Source organism: Quercus lobata, chromosome 10 (genome assembly GCF_001633185.2).
Source record: "Quercus lobata isolate SW786 chromosome 10, ValleyOak3.0 Primary Assembly, whole genome shotgun sequence".
Taxonomy (NCBI): Eukaryota; Viridiplantae; Streptophyta; class Magnoliopsida; order Fagales; family Fagaceae; genus Quercus; species Quercus lobata.
Window position 1 is genome coordinate 32,617,915 of NC_044913.1, and position 19,345 is coordinate 32,637,259.

Below are 19,345 nucleotides of genomic sequence, written 5' to 3' on the forward strand. Positions count from 1 at the left end.
CATTTGATTTGTGAGCTTCACTAACAGAATCAAAAGAATAAGAGACAAAACATTTTGTTTCTATGAACAGCTCGGACCAAACCCACACACACAACACATATCACGCATACATGGGGTGGGGTGCAACTCCTAAGAGTTGTGTGGGATTCATATGTTTGAATTCCCATCTCTGTTACTCGGGAAATGAGCAACAACAGGTTCGCTATCCCAGAACTTGTTTTGCCAAGCAAAAGGTGAGTAACTCTCTATCTTAGAGTCACTTAAAAAGAAAACAAACAAGGCCAACGGCCGCAACCATCAACCAAACAATCGAGGATGCTTTTATGAGCTTAAAAGGATATATATTTGTGGTGTCCATTTGGGACTCTTGCCTTAAACTTCTTTGGGTGGCTTGCACCTCTAGATAATACTTGTCTTCTCCATCTCTATCTCTACCTTTTTCAGTGAGGCTCTTACCTCAAGATGACCTTGGTCTCTATCTCTATCTCTACCTCTTCTATTGTGCCAGCATATTAAATTCCCTCCAGATATGTGCACAAGTTCTGATTTGTTCTTTTCTGATTTGTATGGGGTTTTGTGCCTACATGTTCAATTCCCTCGAGATATGTGCACGAGTTCTGTATTCTGACTTACTTGACTATTTTTTGGATGAAAGATCCACTAGGGATGCTAGAGGACTCACTGGGGAAAAGAATTGTATTGAGAAGTGTTTTGGTGATGACTTTGACCTACCATGAAGTCTTAATGGTGTACAGTCTTTTAGAACATATCTGTTTCACTTGTTAGGAACATATGTCACTATTTTATGTAATTGGCTTATCTTTTGACAAAACACACTTTACTTGTATTTGGGTAGATTTAGGATGTGTTTAAATACTTCAAGAAACCATGTTTCAAGATCAAGTGTTGAAGCCTTCAAGTCTGTCCAAGAAAACAAGCTGATAGTGCAAATTCATTAAAGCTCGACAGCTGCATCTATCGAGTTTAAGAAAGCTATTCAAGCCCCGTGTGCTTGACACCTGCTTGATAGCTGACCCTCATCTTCCTCTTCAATCTCAACCTCTCTCTCAAACTCTCTCATCTCCTTCAATGGCACCCAAGTCCAAGGAGAGTTCCTACATCCTCTCCACCGATTGCATCCATCTCACCCACTGGAATGGAGTGGTAAGGCTAATGACGGCTCCTCCCTTGACCTACAGATCACAACAACACCTTTTGGAGGGTGCAAGGGCTAGATTAGTAAGTTTTTCAAATTTTTCTTATTTTCCTTTAATCTATTTTTAGGCTTGTAAATGCTTAGGTTTTGCTATGGGGTGGGTTTAGATGAAAACCTGACACTTTAGAAGGGGTAGGAACATGTTTATGTTGGGTTTTGGTTGAGAAAAGTTTGAGAATGTCAAAGAACACCCTTCTGTGTTCATTCTTGCATGCCCAGACATGTTCTTACACGCGTAGCCTGTACTTATGCGTACGCAGGCTTGTTCTTGTGTGCTTGTATCTATTCTTCAATTTATGTGCACCCAGATTCCACCCTATGTACGTGTGTAGAATTTTGCATATGCAGGATTTTTCCTTCACACGTATGGTGCCAGGCAGAAAGCTTAATTTAGGCATTTTAGCTCCTTATTCATCTGTTTTTCATCTGTTTGCAATTTTAACATCATCCTTCACCATTTTTGCATTCAATTGCATGTCCCATGTCATATCTCATCCCATTGTGAATCCAATATCACTTTCCCAAAATTCTTTTCACTTAATCATGAATTTAATTCCATTCTCTTTCCACAGGTTTCAGCCCCATATTTTGGAAGGGGAAGTACCAGCCAGGTCTTGGTGTGGTATATCATCCTTTACGAGGAGACTCAAGGCCACATCATTGCTATAGTTTTTGAGCTTGTCATCCATCTGATGCCTGAGATGTTTGCCAATGCTGTCTTGGCACAAACCTTAGCTAAAAGGTCGTGGGACACTACTCACACCATCCACATTGCTAATCGGGAGATGACTATAACTCCCCATGACTTTTACTACATGACTACTTTGTGGTTTAATGGGGTCCCGATAAGTTTGAAGGACGAGTCGGGCACTCAGCTGGGTGCAGAGCTGCTTGGGAGGAGGTATACTATTGAAACAATCCACTATATCGATCTAGAGGTGGACTTCATGCATCTTCCATAGGGGATGGCTGAGAAGTGTATCCAGATGGCTATGGTCTTTCTACTGAACTTGTTGGGGGCGTACTTGTTTACCAATGGTGGGCAGATGGTGTCCTTAAGGTGACTAACCTTTCTTCGAGACTTTAAGAAAGCTCGGACTACCAAATGGGGCCAGGTATGCTTGGCTTACTTTTACTCCTCCTTAGACACTCAGTCGAGGGACTTAGCGCCAGCTAGTGGGGCCTTGGAAGCTCCTCGAGGTTAGTTTCTTTCTCTTTTCTCTTGTAGCTTATACATTCTCATCCTTATGGTCATAGATCCACATGCCGTCTAGGTTAAGACTATGTACCATATTCCTGCTGATTGTATTCATTCCTATAATATCTTGCAAACCATCATCTTACAAACTGTAGCATAACATCTTGCAAATTGTCATCTTGCAAACTGTCATCTTGCAAAATGTACCATATTCTCTTCAAACTGTCATCTTGGAAACTATTATCTCTTTTCAATGCTGGGTCATGGAGTACAATCTCATTGCTCAGGGGACTTTGGTGGACTTAACACCTCGATTCAAGCCCACCACGACTAGCTCTCTCCTAATGATGTAAGTTAGGAATATATTGCTTTCCACTATTTGAATGCTTCTTAGGATTCTCTTTCTAACCCCATGTGTTATCATAGATTACGTGGAGTCCTTGGGCCGGTGCTAATCTTGTGGTTGACCCGAACTTGGAGCAGCTGCTACCATTGCTTCTAGGCTCTCCTAGCCCCTGAGGGAGGTGGATTGAGGGTGATCTTCTTGGCTGAGAGGGTTTGCTGCCAACTGGTAGGTGAGGATGTGGCTCAAATTCCCATAGACCCACTATTGTTCATGCTTGCTTCTCGCTCCATGACGAATGTGGAGTGCGACCTATAGGGGCTAGGCATCCCTTTCATTGAGCGAGTCACGACTGAGCTATTTGTGTTGTTCATTGCATGTTTTTTTTTATGAATATGTGTCTGATGTTATTGTCAATATGATCTTGTTCACAATTTATATGCCATGTTTGTATGTTTAGTAGGAATTTTCTTTAGTTCATTAACATGCTTATGATTTAATTCCTCTTTAATTTCAAAATCTGCAATTAACCACTACAACCTTTTTTTAAAAAAAAACAAAAAAAACAAACAAACAAACAAACACAGATCTGTATTTTCATTAAATATAGATCTGAATTTTTTCTGAATTTTTTTAAAAACAAACACAGATCTGTATTTTCATTAAATACAGATCTGAAAATTTTTCTGAATCAAAAACAAATCTATATTTTCATTAAATACAAATCAGAAAATTTTTCTGAATAAAAAAACAGATCTGTATTTTCATTAAATATAGATTTGAAAATTTTTTTGAATAAAAAATTGACCTATATTTTCAGTAAATACAGATTTGAAAACTTTTCTGCATTAAAAATTGATCTATATTTTTATTAAATACAAATCTGAAAATTTTTCCAAACCAAAAACTAGTTTGTAATTTCATTAAGTACATATTTGAATTTTTCAAGCATACAAAACTAATCTGTATTTTCATTAAATACAAATTTGAAATTTTTTTAGAATAAAAAATGGTTTTCTTCTAAAATAAAAATTGCAGATTTTGAATTTTCAAAGAGTGAATTAATTTTGAATTTAGGGATTTTAATATGTCATTGTAATGTCATGCATCTTTTGAAAGGGTATATAATGGTCATGTAAAGTCAAGAAGACTAGACTCTATATGGGCATAATAGGTGCCTAACAGCTTCCCATTATGTAACCTAGCTCCCGAACTAAGGTTTTTGGATTGTAGACTAGTGTTTTATCTTTTGTTTTGGTAGATTGTAACTAGGATCAAAGCCCTGTAATATTACTCTACCAAGATTATAGATTGTATTTAGGACCAAAGCCCTGTAATGATTATTTGATTAAGATTGTATTTACATAATTAATGAAATTTGATGTACTTGATGTAAATTTTATATTTATGTTTTTCCTATTTTTGTAACAAAAAATAAGTAGCGACTCCACACAATTACCCAAAAGAGAGGTGCCTTAAGCACTCGAATCTCTTTTTGAGAGCACCCCCAGGAAATTTCCCAATCTCTCACAATGGTGACTCCACTAGGGATGTCAAGGGCTAAGCTTCGTGTTAGACTTTAAATGACCAATTATATACCCTTGTTTTTTGCATGATGTTTTTTTTTTGTTTGGTTGCTTATGTCTTGATATGTTTGTGTGATATTTTATTTGAAAATGCCATATTGGTTGTTAAAAGCTTTCCCTAACTGTCATAGTGTGTGCCATCAAAACAAGAAATATGCATGCACCCATGTCAACATATGGTGGTAGTAACCATGGATCACCAGTCTTTATTAGATTTGGGTACCTAGTGGTGAACTCACCAACTCACACCCCAAAGTCACTGGATCATTTTTTGTTGACTACAAAGGATAGACCATGCCGTTTGGACCAACGTAATGTTTATCACATTACAAGTTGGGAGGTGTAACGTCCTAGCTATAGCAAATAATGAAACAACAAACCCACCCTCAAATGTAATGACTTAGAACCTATCCTTAGGCCCGTCCATGATAATATTGCATTGCATTGCATTTTGTGTGTGTTTGTTTGGTTGATAGATTGATATAGATAGGGACCTAGCTTTGTTTGACCCAACCAAGCTTTTTCTTAGGGGAGAATTTGGCCAAGATTAGAAGGAATACTTTAAAGAGAATCCAAAAACAACAGCCAAGCTAGCAGTTCCAGTTCCAAGCCTATCACAATGCTATGGCCTGTTAGCATAGAAGGCACTCCACAGTTACAACATCTCAATCCTATGTTCAACTTGTAAGACAGCCCAAGCCACAAGAAGTTCGAAGACTTTGTCACCATGGTAAAGGGGAAGAGCACCCAAACACTAAAAAACCAATAAACACTCAAGAGCTATTAAGCACCACGGTAGCAAGCCAAATTCAGTTAAGGAAGGACATGAACCTTATCATACAACAGTTTCAGAACTTGAAGGGTAGCCAAGAGGAAAACAAGATCGATTAGAATCCTCCTATCCTAGAGGGTGAGAAGAAGATTAATGAGAGGATAAATAAGATGGAGGAGATGATCAAAAAGGGCCCATAAGATGGAAGACCTCATGGATTACCAGTCACTCTCGCTTTTCCCAAATGTGAGATTGCCCCCTAAGTTCAAGATGCTGATCTTGGATAAGTTCGATGGTACAAGCTGCCCCAAATCCCACCTAAAGATGTACATGAGGGCTATGCAACCCCTGGGGCTACTGAAGAAATGTTGGCACAAATGTTTCAAAACACCTTAACTGGAGCCACTCTCAGGTTATTCCTCAATGTTGAAGACAATAGAGCAAGAAACTAGGAAGAAATTTATAGGGAGTTTCACAACCAATACAAGTACAATATAAAAGTGGACGTGACAAGGAGAGATTTAGAGACCACTAAACAAGAGCCGAAAGAGTCCTTCTCTGCCTTCATTACCAAGTGGAGGTCCAAATTTACACAAATGATGAATAGGCCAAATGAAGAAGAGCAATTAACCATGGTTGTAAAACACTTGTTACCTATATACCATAAATATTTGTTTGCTCAGTACTTTCAAAATTTTAGGGTTTTAATTGATGTTGGTATCCAAATTAAGGATGCAATAAATAATGGCACCATAAAAAATGAGGATGCACCTAAGTTTCAAAAGAATTTTGGGTTTAGTTCTAATACTGCAGAGGTCTCTAATATATATAAAAAAGATCCCTATCAACTTATAGCCCCAGTGCCAATATCACAAGGGCCACCTCCAAGGCCTAGGAGAGAATTTCATGAGCTGTTTACACCAATAAGTCAAGTGTTTGAAAAAATAAAAGCAAAGGGGTTACTAAAACCCTTAGACCCAAGTCCAATCCCAAACCCATTACCTACAAGGTTTGATGTGAGTAAAAGGTGTGCCTACCATCAAGGCCCAGGCCACGACACTGACAAGTGTTATAACCTTCGTCTTGCAGTCCAAGATTTAATAGACGCTAAGGTGATTGCACCACCAACAAAGCCTAGTATCACCAATAATCCCTTGCCTAACCATAATTTTGGGAGAGGACCGAGGATAAATTGTTTAATGTCTGAAGAAGAAGGAGAAGAGGACTTGTCTGAGTTAATTTATGACCTACCTGAGTGCTTTATGATGACTTGGGAAGAGCTAATGGGCATGACATCCACTGCAAGGTATGATATATGGAGTGAAGATGCTACAAAAACCCCAAATTACTCAACATCCACATATGGGGGGAGACACTTCAAACCCCAGTCAAATGACCCAACATCCATATATGGGGGGAGATACTTCAAACCCCAATCAAATTAGCCAACATCCATATATAGGGAGAGACACTTCAAACCCCAATTAGATGACCCAACACCCACATGCAGGGAGTGACACTTCAAACCCCAAGACATTAAAGTAAATGACCCATAAAAAATTGTCCACATCATAGGGGGGGAGACACTTCAAACCCCTACATATAGAGACAGACAACCTTATAGAGGCCTTGAACAAGTCTACCAAACAAACACCCAATGAAAAGGACAAGGTTCTCAAGTAGTTGTAGAAGATGCAAGCCAATATATCCTTATGGGGTTTACTCATGGCCTTATACAAGCACCGCCAGAATCTAGTAGACCTACTCAATCAAATCCAAGTCCCTACAACCACTACTTCTTAAGATCTGAATGCTATGATTAGGTCTATAAGTAGGGAACTCACTATTTCCTACTCTGACAAAGATTTGATGAAGAAAGGGAAGTACCACAATGACCCATTGCACAATACTGTAGATGCCAAAGGCAAGAGGATCCCAATTGTCCAAATAGATGACGAAAATGCCTTAAATGTGTGTCCTTTAAAGACTGCAAGTTGCCTAGGTCTAAGCATTGAGGATTTTGTGCCAACTGATCAACATGTGAAAGCGTTTGACAATAGTAAAAGAGAGGTCTTAGGAATTGTGGCACTGGAGCTCACTATAGGGCTAATGATTAAGAAAGTGGAATTTCAAGTGCTGAATATAGCTTCATGCTTCAATATGCTCCATGGGCGACCATGGATCCATGATATAGAGGTTGTACCTTCATCCTTATACCAAAAGGTTCGGGTTTCGCATGAAGGAGCCATAGTTACCATATACTTTGACTGTACCAAAGCCCATTTTTTATATCGATTTTGAGAATGAGCCATTAATCTTGGATGGCTTTGAAATTAAGAAGCCTGGTTGTTGATACTGTATTTTATCTCCCCTCAATTTACGTGCCGGACCCCGAAAATCCCAAAATATTATTTTATCTGCAAGGCCGCAAGAACATCCAGAATAACGTGGTGTAACCCGTTTGGGCATCAGAATACCCGAAGTGTCTCCTTTCGTAAAATGACCAAAATGCCCATGGTCAACCCTAGGCTAGACCAAAGGTCAAACGAGGTCAAAACCCTCACAAAACAACATTTTTCACAATTTTACATCAAACCCGAGCTTCTCAGAGATTTTTAACAACTTTGACGAAGTTTAACCCAAAGCCAATCTCAAATGAGCCTGAAACCCTAATTTTGATCCTATTGTCAGAACGGGTTGAAACCAACACCATTGTGAAGATTATCAAATTATCATTCCAGCAACTATTCATGGGTCGAAATCAGAGTTAGGATGGCCGAGATATCATGAAAACCGGGATAACGCACCGATCGATGCATCGCTATCTTCTGAAAACCATAACTTTTGATCCAACCGTTGGATTTTCAAGATCCATACCTTTTCAGAAACAAGAAATCAAGATCTTTCCAAGGGATTGCCATCTATAGTTATCCTACGCAATTTGGGGGCGTAGGACATAAATTCGGTCCTCCACAGGAGCCATTCCTTATTCATTAGTGTATGGGATGGAGACAGTCTTTCCCAATGAAATAGGTGTTCGTTCATTGAAAACAGTATTAGAGAGTGAAATCCCAAAAGTAGATTGGTTGTAGAGTAGATATGACCAATTATGCATGATGGATGAGAAGAGACTCAAGGCCTAGTATCACATTCAAGGTTAGCAAATGAGACTTATAAAAACTTTTGACAAGAAGATAAGAGCTAGAGATCTGAAGATAGGAGATTTGGTGCTGAAGGAGATTTGAGCCCTAATTCAAGAAACAAATGAGAAGTTCAAGCAAAATTGGGTAGGTCCATATATTATTATGCAGATACACTCTAGGGGAGTAGTAAGGTTGATGGACTTAGATGCAAACCCTTTTACTGAGCCAACCAATATGGACTAATTGAAGAAATACCATGTCTAAGGTGGTAGTCTGAAAACACCACGTCTGAAGTGGTTGTAAATTATGTTATTTTCTTTCCTAGGTTCGGATAATAATAAATAAAAAAAAAGAAAAAAGCTCGCTAGGCTGAAAACCTAAAAGAGCAGTCTAGGCAAAAAAAAAAGGGGTAGGTTGAAAACTCGAAAGGGTGATCTAGGCAAAAAAAAAAAAAAAAAAAAAAAAAAAAAAAAAAAAAAAAAATTGAGAGAGCCTGCTAAGTTGAAAATCCGAAAGAACAACCTAGGCAAAAGTTAAGGTAAATAAACTGAACTACATGATGACCTGATCCTTTTGCAAAAGAGGTACGTAGGCAACTTTACATTGGTCCAGTCACAACTTCCCTAAACCCACCATTTAACCATTACAAGTAGTTGATGTTACACTCTTGAGGAAATATAAAAAAGGAGGAAAGAGATTGGCAAAAGCACGGCCAAGCCAATCAGGAATAGGATCACCACTAAAGAAGCTAAGGAATTCTTGAAAACCATCCGAAAGGCCAATTATAGTGTGATTTAGCAGTTGAACAGATCTCCAGCTTAGATATCTATTCTAGCCTTGTTGCCATCTTCCAAGGTCCATCGTGAAGCTCTATTGAAGGTGTTGAAGGAAACGTATGTTCCTACTGGTATTACAAACTCCTCCTTTAAGGGTATGGTATCATTGGTGTTGGCCACCAATAAAGTCTTTTTTTTTTTTATGACGAGTTGCCACCAGAAGATAGAAATCATTCCTTGGCCAAGCATATCGTAGTAAAATGTGAAGACATGATTGTCACAAGGGTATTAATCGACAATGGATCAGCCCTGAATGTCTACCCAATGGCCACTCTTAAGCGCTTGAAGGTGGATATGCTCTTATCAAACCTAGCACTATGATTATCAGAGCATTTGACGGCACGCGTTGCGAAGTGCAAGGCAAAATTGAGTTAATGATTGAGATTGGTCCAAGATGAGTGAATGTATGCATGCCCTAGGGTTGGAAACCCTTAGGGACCGAGTATGATCTAATGTGCAAGAAACATGGTTACTTTTCCCTAGGGATTTAATCACAAATGCTATGAAAAAAGGACGGATAGAACCTGGAGTAGGGCATGACTCTTTGATGCAAGCAAAAAGAGCAAACCTGCAAATGGAAATGGACACTTTCCCCTTGACTCATTTAGAAACAATCCTACAAGGATATCCTACCCCAGGCTTGGATATTCACTCGGTCTTGGATTTTTCTAGTTCTCACTGGTTTGACATAGTTTAGGCCAACTATATGAGACACGGCTTAACTAGTAAGTTGGTCCTATTTCTAGAGGGGGCCTCAATCATCTAATCCTTCCCTTCATAGAAGCTGTGGGACAGAGCGGATCAAAGGGGCCTTTTCAGCATAATCTTGTCCACCCATGGACCCAGGAAAAGCATACAATTTGGCATCCAATAACTATCTAAGGTATATGCATCCAGAACCAGCCTTCAATGTTGAGTCTGGGTTCGATTCAATATAAGAGGTGATGCCATGCATTTTGAAATGGAAGGGGAAAGACTTTCCAAGCACAACAGATATATGAATAGATAAAGGTGTAGCAGAAATTAAATCTACTACCCTAGGTTCATACATGTGAAGGTAAGTTTTAAAGCATGCTTAGGAAAGCTTCACATACGAAGATATCTCAAAGCCGGTTTTTTGGAAAACCATTTTGAAAAACATTTTGGAAAATATATTTAAGTTTTGAAAATAGTTTACTAGGATATAGTAAAAGCATTTTTCAAAAGGAAAGCCCCAAAGGCTAATGCCAATTTCAATGTTTTTGAAAGCCAATGTCCAAAGATTATGGTTTTATCAAAAGCTCTAAAGGGTAAACTCTCTAAATGTCCCTAGTGGAGTCGCCGGTCTATTGACGCCTCGCGGCTGCTCGACCACCTATTACAGAGATGCTCACACGGAGGGCTTCCTCTGGGAGCCTTTATAGGTGCTCGTGTGAAGGAAGGTCATTACCTTTAGGTGTGTGACTGGAATCTATGTCAATTTTTAAGGAATTACCAAGGGTAAGTGAAGTTGCCACCAATCATTGGGTTTTTCTAAGGTGTGATTGGTCACCTAACTCTATTTGATTTTATTATCGATCCTAGGCTAAGAAAAAGGTCTTTTTTCCAAATCTAATACGGATGGATAAAATATTGATTCTTGAGTTCGGAAATCTGGTTACATGTAAGGAAGGTGTTAGGCACCTCATAGTGCCTGTCTAAGGACAGTCCTTTGTTTTGGTAAAACCGTAATTTTTAGACATTGGCAATTGAAAACAAGCTATTGGTATTAGCTTAAGGGGCTTTAAACGTGTTGGGCTTTGAGGTTTTATTTTGGAATGGTTTTGGTCCCAATCGATGCTTTCTCAGTGCGTTTGGAATCAATGCCAAATTTCCATGGTGACAATTTGGTAGCATTTTACCTTTTTTTGTGGCGGAAATCTAGCAATGCTTCACCTCAGGTGCATCATAGCACACAAAACACTATTCTCACCAAGATTTCACTGTGAGAATATGGCAACAGGTTGTCTCATTTTCACTATGAAAATTCAGAAGAGTTTCACGTTTGGTGCATTATGGTGCACCGGCAGGGTTTCGCATCTATGTATACGACACGTATCGACATGCTCGTACAAAGACAAGCTGAAGCCCTTTAAAGTATCAAGCGTGCTAATGCATGTCGCATACATGGGGAAACCAGTGTCACTAGGTGACATGGATCAGGACAATCACACTGCGATGATCATGCACACAATATAGCATGAATATGCATCTACGGCAATCGCCTTAAGCACATACCCACACTATAATGTCGAGAGCTCTCATAACTAGAGAGGGTCACTCATGTAGATGAAAGTCCATCATACAAAGTGCACAATCACCCATATACAAGCAAATATAGATATACATACATCATGTACAATGCAACCACATAGAGCGGGAAAGTAAATCAAACATTGCCAACGTTCCAAGGGTATAGCCCAGCAAGGTACAGGAAATATAAAACAAACATTGCCATACCTAAGGAATGCGGCCCAAGCAAAGGACAGGAAAAGTAAAAGGGGTGCATGGAGGGAGATAGAAGGACATAACCACTTGGGAAGGCTAGGCCTCCAATCTATTGAACATTGCCCTATTTGGGCTTGCATCTTCTTGCTTGCATCTTTACCCTCTTTGCTCACACCTAGGAGGTCATGCCCTTGCTCCAAGCATCCTCACTCCATGCGTGTACATGCAACAAACAAGGAAACAAGCTAGCAAATAAGCAAAGAAAGAAACAAAGGAGATACGAAAAGCATGCAAAGAACATACTAACAAAGAGAGCCAAATGGGGGCAAACAAAGCATGCTAAGCATATGAAAGGGAAAACAAGCATGTTATCAAACAAAAGAGGGTGTCCTAGGAGGAAAAATTTAGGTTTGGATTGAGTGTCCATAGTTCCATTAGATTGGAGTATAGACGACACATATGCCGTCAAGCAAAATTCCTAAAAGGGACACAGGGTCTCGTGTATGAAAGACAAGTGTGAACCTGCACAAGATAGTAGGAATTAGGCTTAATGACAGAAGCAAGCAAAGACTTATGCATGAATATGTAAGCAAGCGTGCAAAAAGAATGCATAGAAGCAAAGAAAGCCAAATGGGTGACACAAAGCAAGCATGGAAAGCAACATCACATAGGGCGGAGAAAAGGTATGCATCAAGAAAACTGGCATCACAGGGATGCATCTCACAAGTGGTTACACCCCAATAGGCCACGAATGGGATGGATGTAACCACATAGAAACAAGCCCATCTGGGGGGAGGGGGGGGAGACAAAGCATGGCATAGCCTAGATCTTGAGATGCAAGCAGAGACATAAGCATAGAAGCAAGCAAAAATACACATGCATATAAGAAAATGATCCAATCCCTTTAATATAGGCCTAGGTATATGGATGTAGGCCTAGACCACGGGATTTAGATCTACACCCCATAAATAAGGGCCAGAACACAAGAAAGAGAGATATCAAGGGACAAAAGAGCTATAGAAGCACATGGCATTAGCAACCAACATATAGACCCTTGAGTAGCCCCTGGCCACTACCGTCGGCCACCTCTACTGACATCAATAGTTTTGGCTTTTTATGGTCCAACTTTGGACGCATATTTGAAGGTCTTCCCAGACTTGGATTAAGTTGATCTTGGTGTCCTTGGAAAGCTTCGGATATCTAGTTTCCATAACACTAAAGAAATTGGAAATCTGACAGTCAGATCAAAAGTTATGACCTCAATGTGCCGCTGTGCTTTGTACAGTTTTTGGGGTATCTCAACCATTTTAACTCCAATTTTGACCCATGAGCAGTCGTTAGAAAGGAAATTTGATAATCTTCGCAATGCCACTAGTCCCAGGCCATTCTAATGATCAGATCAAAATTAGGGTTTCTAGTACCCTCGGGAGTCAACATTGGGTCAAGTTGGTCAAAGTTGACAAAAATCTTCGAGTGGCTCAGATTAGATGTAAAAGCATGAAATTTTTTTTTTTCCAGGAGGACTTTGACCTCGTTTAACTGTAGGTCAGCTCAGGGTTGATTAGGCGCATTTTGGTCAATTTGATCGAAAAAGGCACTTCGAGTGCTCTAATGCCCGAACGGGTTACACCACGTCAATCTAGATGTTTCCAAGGCCCCATGGAGAAAATGTAATATTTTTGGAATTTTCGGGGTCCAGCACGCAAATCGAGGGCAAACAAAATACGGTATCTAGATACACTCCTTGATCCTCTCAAAGAATTTCCTTAAATTAACTATGTGGCCTTCTCTATCTTTGGACTTCACGATCATGTCATCAACATACACTTCTACCTTATTATGCATCATGTCATGTAACAAAACCGTAGCCATCCTTTGGTAAGTTGCACCCACATTCTTAAGCCTAAATGACATCACGGTGTAACAATAGATTCCTCTTTTTGTGGTGTGAAGGTAGCCTTAGTCATGTCCTTAGGAGCCATCTTGATTTGGTTATATCCCGAAAATCCATCTATGAAAGACATCAAGGCACTGCCGGCGATATTATCCACTAAGACATCTATATGAGGGAAGGGGAAATTGTCCTTAGGGCAAGCCTTGTTTAGGTCTCTAATGTCCACATAGATCCTTACGATTCCATCCTTCTTGGGTACAGGCACAACATTAGCTATCCAATAGTCTTAGTGCACAAGTTTGACGAATCCTACCGATAGACACTCGATTTTGCACCCATAATTTAGTTTTGGAAGATGACTAAAATGACCATTTCAAATACCCAAAAATAATAGTTGCATTTCATGCATTAAATCATTCATTGCATATCATAAAAATGATCTTGAGATTCTAACGGTCGCGATGGTATACCTGATTCCCAAAGAATTTCCTTGATCCTCTCAAAGAACTTCCTTAAATTATCTATGTGGCATTCTCTATCTTTGGACTTCATGATCATGTCATCAACATACACTTCTACCTCATTATGCATCATGTCATGTAACAAAACCATAGCCATCCTTTGGTAAGTTGCACCCACATTATTAAACCTAAATGACATCACGGCGTAACAATAGATTCCTCTTTTTGTGGTGTGAAGGTAGCCTTAGTCATGTCCTTAGGAGCCATCTTGATTTGGTTATATCCCGAAAATCCATCTATGAAAGACATCAAGGCACTGCCGGCGATATTATCCACTAAGACATCTATATGAGGGAAGGGGAAATTGTCCTTGGGGCGAGCCTTGTTTAGGTCTCTAAAGTCCACATAGATCCTTACCATTCCATCCTTCTTGGATACAGGCACAACATTAGCTATCCAATAGGCTTGGTGCACAAGTTTGACGAATCCTACCATAGATACTCGATTTTGCACCCATAATTTAGTTTTGGAAGATGACTAAAATGACCATTTCAAATACCCAAAAATAATAGTTGCATTTCACGCATTAAATCATTCATTGCATATCATAAAAATGATCTTGAGATTCTAACGGTCGCGATGGTATACCCGACTCCCAAATCGGACCATTAGATTGAAAGACATCACAAGATCAAATGTTCACGGCCTACATGCATCGTATGGGGGTGAAACCTATCACATGTGATTAATTGAAATTAATTTTGACTGGTTAAAAAATTAAAATTAATTAAATAATTATGTGATTGGTTGTTGGTTGTTGGTTTTTGTTAGAAATAAGCTTGGTTACATAGGAATAAACTGGATAATCAGATAACAAGGGAATTGTTGATAATTAAGTCTTTTTAGAATATTTATCTATTAGATAATTATTTTTTTATGAACCTGATTATCAAAATAAAAGGGATTTATTTTGAAATATGAGTTAAAAATATGTCCAGGTGCAATTCCCGACTCAGAAAATCCCTAAAAAAGAGTCTGGATCAAACTAAAGTTGGAAACTAGGCTCGGCACTTAAGAGGGCCAATTGGCACTCCTGGAGTGCCAATTGGCACAACTTCAAGGCCCGACTTGGAAATGTTTTGATCAAAATAAAATGCATCCATTTCAAATTTTTAGGGATAAGAATTCAACCTAATTTGTATCAGATCCAATCCAGCTTATTTTTTAAGCACCAAACCTTTATAAATAGGGGACTAAAATCATAAATCAGGACCGATTTTTCTAACTTCTCTCTGCCCTTGTGTTAAAGAAGTCATGGAAGTTTTGCTTTAGGAATTTCTTTTCTATTAAGAGGCTTCACTTAAATCCTTAGAAATTCATTCTCTTTGATCTCTAGGATAGTTCTCTACTTGCGGAATACATTCATGCAGGAATGATTCTAAATTTACTTTCAAAACATGATTTATTTTAATTCCAAGAACATGCTTTCATCTATGCTTTATTTTCCATGAATGTGATGTTGTTTCTTGTGTTTAAATAACCATATCTGTCATATGTTATTGCATGCTTCCTTCTTGCTTTCAAAAATTTCACATGATTAGTTTATGAACATGCCTAGATCTAGGTTGAATTTCATCTTGAGATGTTAGATCTGCAATTTTTCTCTATATTTTTCAAAACCAATATCAAATCTACATTTTTCTCTATGTTTTTCAAACTAAAACCAGATCTATATTTTATATATAAAATCTTATCTGCATTTTATTTATAAAATCTGATCTGTATTTTTTTTTTCAAAACCAAAATCAAATCTGCAATTTTCTCTATGTTTTTAAAAACCAAAATCAAATCTGCATTTTTCTCTAAGTTTTTAAAAACCAAAATCAAATCTGCTTTTTTCTCTAAGTTTTTCAAAACTAAAATCAAATTTGCATTTTTCTCTATGTTTTTCAAACTAAAACCAAATTTGTATTTTATTTATAAAATCTTATCTATAATTTGTTTATAAAATCTTATCTGTACTTTTTTTACAAAAATATGGTCTATTTTTAATAAAAAAAATCCGATCTACATTTTCCCAAAAAAAAAAATCTGACCCTTTTTTTTTTTTTTTTAGAAAAATCCAGATCTCATTTTTCATAAGAAAATTGGTGTTATCAAAATAAAAATATGTTTTTTCCCACATTTAAAAATCCAAAACAGATCTAAATTTTTATTGAAAATTCATTCTCTTTCTTTCACAAAAAAAATCAGATCTAAATTTTTCATCAAACATTCTCACTAAACTTTTTTTTCCCATAAAATAAAGTGCAGATCTAAGGTTCTTAAATAGCATTTTAACCCTAGGTCTAGGATCTGATATGGCATGTGTTGTACATAATTTGACTTTATGAATATGGGTATTTAATGGTCATTTAAAGTCTAGAAGACCAGACTCTGTCTGGGCAGGGTGGGCAGGGGCGACAGCATATTGAGGCCAGGGTGGTCACAGGACCACCCTGACCTGGGAAAAAAAAAATTATATGTAATAATTTAAAATTTTATATTTGTCTACCCTTAAAAAAAGTTTTGTGACCACCCTCAATTTTTTTTCATGCCCAATAAAATTAAACTTTGGTCCATAATTTGGTCCAGTTAACAATTGTTGACACCCCATTTTGCAACCCGCATTTCACCTCACATGAATGGTAAAAGGGTAATTCCACCTTGGAAATATGCATCTTGATTCTGGTCACTAGTCCTTAATCTCACTTCACCAAAATGATCTTGAGGTTGTAATGATCAAATCGACTGGTCATAAGCCCTAATTGGACCATCAAATTGAAAGTTATCATCAAATCAAGTTTTAATGGCCGAGATGCACTATCACAAATTGAGTCCGACTATATGTGATTATGAACAATTGATTCCAATTTCTTATAATTATAATCAATTTGAGATTAATGATGTGTTATAATTTGATTGGTTAGGACTACATTTTATAGTGAGGTTGTATACACCTAATTAATTAGATAGATAAACATTAATTATTCAATGAGTAATTTGTACAATTATCTTTTAATTAGGGTAAATTTGGAACCAATTAAGTCTAAAATGGGAGTGATTGAAGTCATTTAATGTTAATTGGGAGCTAATTTAGGACCTATTAATGTTAATTGTGCTGAAATAATTTTCTAACAAATGACCCCTGCTCAACATTTCATTGATATCTCTCAGAAAATTTTGAATCTGTGAATGAGGTTAATTTTCCCAGAAACTAGACATCTGGGACTTCAATTTGAGCACAAGAATGAGACAATTCCGATCAAAATTGAGTTAAATATGATTTTTCGAAGTTGGCTCTACAGGCTGTTACAGCAGCTACAGGAAAACCGAATTTTGTCTTACTCCTCACTCTCACCAATCTCCACATTTAATGCACCAAATTTTCTCAAAGGCTAAAATGAGGTCTAGGTTCATAATTCTTTATCAACCCTCATTAAATGACTTTCCATTCATATTTCCTCCACCACTACTATATAAACCCCCCTCTCTTCTCCTCTCTTGAGTTCTAGAGAAGTTGAGTAGTCTTGTCATATCTTGGTCCTCTTGAGACTCAAGGTATTGAGTGAGACTCACTCTTCCTCTCTTAACCCTTCTTTTCCTCCACCCTTAGGATCTCTACCAATAGTCTCCTCCTCCACCATATGGATCTTAAATGAAGGTATAATCCATTTTCCAAACTTGTTTTTTGTGTTGCCATGATAAGAATTTAGGATTAAAGTATGATAGTAACTATTTAAATTCTCTTGAGTATGTTTGAATGTTCTTAAATGTTCTTATGTGTTCTTCACATGTTCTTGGTTGTTCATCACATGTTCATGCATAACACTAGTTTTAATCTTAAATCCACATCAAAAATATGAAAAATATGTTTGTTAAATAATTCTTTCAAATCCTTGAATGTAGGATATCACCATCTACACACATTCACTAGAATTTATTTTTCAATCCAAATGAAATGCTTAATAAATTGAATTAGGGTTTATCACACGCACACACTTTAAACTCAACATTCAAATTGATTGATAACATATTGGATGATGTGATATGAATGTTGGCCACCGTAGTCTAGAAGATCGGTTTCACCGGGCAAGGTGAATGCCTAACACCTTCCCACCTTGTAACATAGCCTCTGAACTTAGATCAAGAGTTAGTAGATCAAATACTTATCCTTGTAATTTTCGATTTTTAGATTGTAACTAGGAAACAAAACCATGTATTTTATCTTAGATTATATCTAAGACCAAAGCCATGTAATTTCCTATGATCAATGTATATTCAATTTCAAATAAATAAAATGAGGAATTTTTCAATTTTGGTTTTCTTATTTATCCCAATAATTAAATAAGTGGTGACTCCATTGTAAAACCTTAATCTAAAGAGGAAAATATAACTAGTTGAACCTCCATTTTAAGAGGCAAAAACACGACTCCACCCATTCACATGGGTTTGGCCCAACATCATAAAAACAGGCTAGGGGCGCGGTCTCTCACAGTGGAGGGCTAAATTTCAATTAGGTTATAGTGGCCAACAATGTCATTGTTTGTTTATTGCTTTTTGTATATAATATGTCTAATATGTCATTATATTGCATGTCATACATCATTTTCTTGAATGAAATTTATTTTATTTGTGTGCTAGCCCAAAAGCTCGGTAGTATTAGCTGTGGATTGTGGTCTTCCTGAGACTCACATACCTAGTGGTGAACCTACCACCCACCGCGACAAGGATCATCATGGTTATACCATGGTGGTTCAAAGGGACAAATTGTACCATTTGGACCAACACAACACTCCTGGCGTTACAAGTTGGGAGGTACGACGTCCTAGCTTGTGGGGACCTTTAACCTACCTTTTACCCATGTTGTAATGACCCATAGAACCTACCTTTAGGTTGGTTCATGTAAATTTCATTTCATTATGCATGTATTTGGACGTTGTTTGGACCATGATAAGCTCAAGTCCAAAGCTTGGGCCTATCATAATTGTTTGAACCATGTATGCTATGAATGAACTCAAGCCCCAAAGCCTATGATTGAACTCTTCTTGGTATGGAAGCCCAAAATTGTTTCCTGAATGAGTCTAAGCCCAACACTTGAGCCCATCAAAGGTGTATAGACATGATCAACATCAAAGGCCAAAAACTCACAAGATGCATACCTTTCAAGTGCAAGCCCAAGCCATATCATCATAGTCAAGGTTCAAGCATACCAAGTCTCAAGCAACCTAAATGGACCAAAAAGAAGCAAGTGGCCCAACTTTATCTCACTCCACATTTGGTTTGCAACATCATGGTTAAGCTTAAAGTTTGTTTGTTTATTCCATGTTTCTAACAAGATGCATACCTTTCAAGTGCAAGCCCAAGCCATTTCAAGCAAATATCAAAAGA